This window comes from Callithrix jacchus, chromosome 22, assembly GCF_049354715.1.
Source record: "Callithrix jacchus isolate 240 chromosome 22, calJac240_pri, whole genome shotgun sequence".
Classification (NCBI taxonomy): Eukaryota; Metazoa; Chordata; class Mammalia; order Primates; family Cebidae; genus Callithrix; species Callithrix jacchus.
The window spans coordinates 6591504-6595695 of record NC_133523.1 but is presented as its reverse complement, the minus strand read 5'-3'; the positions used below and the strand labels follow the sequence as shown (position 1 = coordinate 6595695).

Below are 4192 nucleotides of genomic sequence, written 5' to 3'. Positions count from 1 at the left end.
AAATGAAGGCTTTAGAATGAAAAGTGCACTGATGAGGTTTGCAGTTGAAACAGCTTCATGAGATCAGAGTCTCTCATTGTATAATTCTAGTTACTTGAGCTTATTAGAAACAGAAAGTAAACATGGCGTTCTGAGGCTTTTCTTCATGAGCAGGAGGAGTTCAGGTGAAGATGGGATCTGGGTGTGGCAGTGAGTATTTAAGGATTGGCAAGTGCATGATTTCTTTGGAGACCAGGGAGTCAAGGAGCTATGAAAATGATGTGTCCCAAAGCACAGCAAAAAGGGATACAGAGAAATCTGAGGTCTTGGGTAACAGGGGACTCTGGGATGCCAGTGTCCTGTTGGGGATGGGTCAGGAGGCACCAGCATGTGTGTAGCTGACAGTGGCAGGGAAGAGAAGAGAGGGGTGTCCTCTGAGGAGGGTGAGCAGGAATACAGTCTGGAATTGGCCCTGGGTCATAATCTTGAGCCACATCAGCTCAGCCACTTGGGCTCACATAAGCCCAGTGAGGTCCCAGGACTCAGTGTCGATGCCTGGCACCTCTGCCAGCAGCATCAGCATCACACGGAGAAATGCAGACTCTTGGGTCCACCCTAGACTTCCCTGGGTTCAGGTCCAGAGATCTGAGTTTAAGAAACTGCAAAGCCGGGCGCGGTGGCTCAAGCCTGTAATCCCAGCACTTTGGGAGGCCGAGGCAGGTGGATCACGAGGTAAAGAGATCGAGACCATCCTGGTCAACATGGTGAAACCCCGTCTCTACTCAAAATACAAAAAATTAGCTGGGCATGGTGGCACGTGCTTGTAATCCCAGCTACTCGGGAGGCTGAGGCAGGAGAACTGCCTGAACCCAGGAGGCAGAGGTTGTGGTGAGCCGAGCCATTGCACTCCAGCCTGGGTAACAAGAGCGAAACTCCGTGTCAAAAAAAAAAAAAAAGAAAAAAAGAAAGAAACACGGCAGGTGCTGAGGTTGGATGGTGCCATTTGAGGCCCATTTCCCCAGAAAGAGAGGCTGGTGGGGAGACTGCACTGAGCTGAGAGAAGCTCCCAGAGCTCATCTTCTCCAGCTTCCATTTGGATGAAATTTCACATTTTCTTTTCTTTTGAAAGGGGAAGCTCAAAAGAAGCATGATACCCTGGGCCTTACAGAAGAAACGAGATATCCATGTGGCCAAGGCCCGTTGGAGACGAGCTGCCAGGGCTGCCCTCCCCATGAGACTCTCTAGCTGTATCTTCCAGAAGCCAGTGACAAGGATCAGGTCTCATCCTGACAACCAGGTCAGACACAAAAAAGGCGAGGAGCACCTGGAACTCTGTGCCTACCAGAGAATGCAGGCCCTGCCCTCCTGCAGCAGCCAAGGAGAAGGTCCTTCAAGTCCACCGGATTTGGACAGCATCTTAAGTGTTCTTGCTCCAGGCATGGCTGGGGAATCTCTGGACAGAGCTGGTGCTGAGCTCACACACAGCCAGCCTGAGCCCACCCCTGGGCAGCTTCCAGCTGGGGCAGGGGCTCCCCAAGGAGTGGGTTGTCAGCTCCCACCGCCCCTCTCTGGCCAATTGGTGACTCATGCAGATATCCGGAGATAGGCCAGGAAGGTGAAGAAAGCCAGGGAGAGACTGGCCAAGGCCTTGCAGACAGACAGGCTGGCCCGGGAGGCAGACAGAAATGCTGAGGAGTAGATGAAGTGGAGGAGGGGGCGCTGAGAAGCTGTGGGGTGTGGTCTCGGGTGAGGGGAGTCAGCGGTGACAGTCCTGGGTTTTAGGTCCCTATCTTTTAATGCCCATCCTCTTTGCTACCATGAATTGTCATACTTTCTCCTTCCCCGCCTGTTCTTTATTAAAAGCATTTAAAGGCCACAGGTGTAAGGAGTGGATGGTTTTGTGGTGAGAAATTCGGTTTCCTGGGACAGAGAGGGAGACCTTTACACATCATTGTACACCTCAATTTCTGCTTATCAGGATTTTAGTTAGGTTTTCTTTCTTTCTTTCTTTTTTTGAGATGGAGTTTTTCTCTTGTTGCCCTGGAGTGCAATGGCATGATCTTGGTTCTCCACAACCTTTGCCTCCCAGGTTCAAGTGATCCTCCTGCCTCAGCCTCCCGAATAGCTAGGATGACAGGCATGTGCCACCACGCCCAGCTAATTTTGTATTTTTAGTGGAGACATGGTTTCTCCATGTTGGTCAGGCTGGTCTCGAACTCCCAACCTCAGATGATATACCCTCCTCAGACTCCTAAAGTACGGGGATTACAGGTGTGAGCCACTGTGATCAGCTTGATTTTAATTAGTTTTTCTATTAAATTCTAATTTAATTTTAAATAAGTCTACAAAATGAAATTATATTGCAGAAGTTTTTTTGTTTTGTTTTGTTTTTGAGACAGAGTTTCGCTTTTGTTGTGCGATCTCGGCTCACTGCAACCTCCGCCTCCTGGGATCAGGCAATTCTCCTGCCTCAGCCTCCTGAGCAGCTGGGATTACAGGCACGCACCACCATGCCCAGCTAATTTTTTGTATTTTTAGTAGAGACAGGGTTTCACCATGTTGACCAGGATGGTCTCAATCTCTTGACCTCGTGATTCACCCGCCTCGGCCTCCCAAAGTGCTGGGATTACAGGCGTGAGCCACCGCGCCCGGCCTATTGCAGAAGTTTTAAGTGAAATGGTTATGTTACATAATTTAACATTACATTTTTTTTTACACAAAATACCTTGATACAAATTTTTATTTTTTTTACTTAAAAAAATTTTTTTTATAAAACAGTGCTAATGCAACAAATTTTTATTTCAAAACTACATTTTTATTTTTTAGATTCAGGGGTACCTGTATTTGTCCGTTTTATTAATATATTGCTTACTGGTGTGGATTCGGTTCCTAGTGTACTTGTCACCCAAATGGTGAACATAGAACACCAAAGATAATTTGTTGTTGTTTTTACAAAATATAACTTTTTAACCAAGAAGTAATTAAACTATGCTGAAGGATCATTTAGTGTTTTGTAGTCATATATATATATTTACTTTGCCACCCAGGCTGGTCTTGAACTCCTGACCTTGTCAGCCTCCTGCCTTGGCCCCCCAAAGTGCTGGGATTACAGGTGTGAGCCACCGAGCCAGGAGAGCCTGGCTCCCAGCCTTTTTTTTTTTTTGAAACAGTCTCATTCTGTCATCCAGGCTGGAGAGTGCAATGGCGTGATCTTGGCTCACTGCAATCTCTGCCTCCTGGGTTCAAGTGAGTCTCCTGCCTCAGCCTCTCAAACATCTAGGATTACAGGTGCCTGTCACCATGCATAGCTAAGTTTTGTATTTTTAGTAGAGACGGGGTTTTGCCAAGTTGGCCAGGCTGGTCTTGAACTCCTGACCTCAGGTGATCTGCCTGCCTTGGGCTTCCCAGAATGCTGGAATTACAGGCGTGAGCCACAGCACTGGGCCTCCCGCTACTTTCCTTTTTCCTGACTGAGAAAACACAGTGGTTCTTGACTGCTCTGTGACCCGTCCAGCTGTCTATTCTCCACTGTAGATTAGAGGTACTCTGGGCTCTAGAAGGTGCCAGGGAGCATTCCAAGGCATGGACCAAGCTGTATAGGATGTTGCCCTACAGAATTGTGGTGAGAAATTGGGTTTCGTGGGACAAAGAGGGAGACGTTTATTACAACTGTAATCCCGGCACTTTGGGAGACCAAGGCGGGTGAATCATCTGAGGTCGGGAGTTCGAGACCAGCCTGATCAACATGGAGAAACCACGTCTCTACTAAAAATACAAAATTAACTGGGCATGGTGGCGCATGCCTGTAACCCCAGCTACTATGGAGGCTGAGGCAGGAGGATCGCTTGAACACAGGAGGTGGAGTATCAACATGCTGCTGAACACGTGGAAACTAGCTCCTCCCTCAGTCAGTTTCCCTGAATACCTGAACACGTGGAAACTAGCTCCTCCTTCAGTCAGTTTCCCTGAATACTCACACCAACCCCAAAATCCGACCCTCTTGTTAAAGACAGGCCTGGTGTCACATCTCCTTTCTCGCTGTCCATCATGAGGACTCTGGACGTAAGTTCCCCCTAATAAATACTTGGAATGAATTATCCTAGAGGCATCCTTCAGGTGCTTCTATCTTTGAATTCCCAACTGATGCCATCTCAAGATGGTCTGGGATAGCCCCTTGAGGGATTTCCCCTGATGCCACCTTTGGGCATCTCTA

At 48.1% G+C, this 4192-nt stretch overlaps 1 pseudogene; it reads left to right on the top strand.

Moving 5' to 3' along the window:
• The first annotated feature begins 1120 nt into the window (after positions 1-1120).
• On the top strand, positions 1121-1678 carry LOC100401223 (methyl-CpG-binding domain protein 3-like 3 pseudogene; annotated as a pseudogene).
• The last annotated feature ends 2514 nt before the right edge of the window (positions 1679-4192 follow it).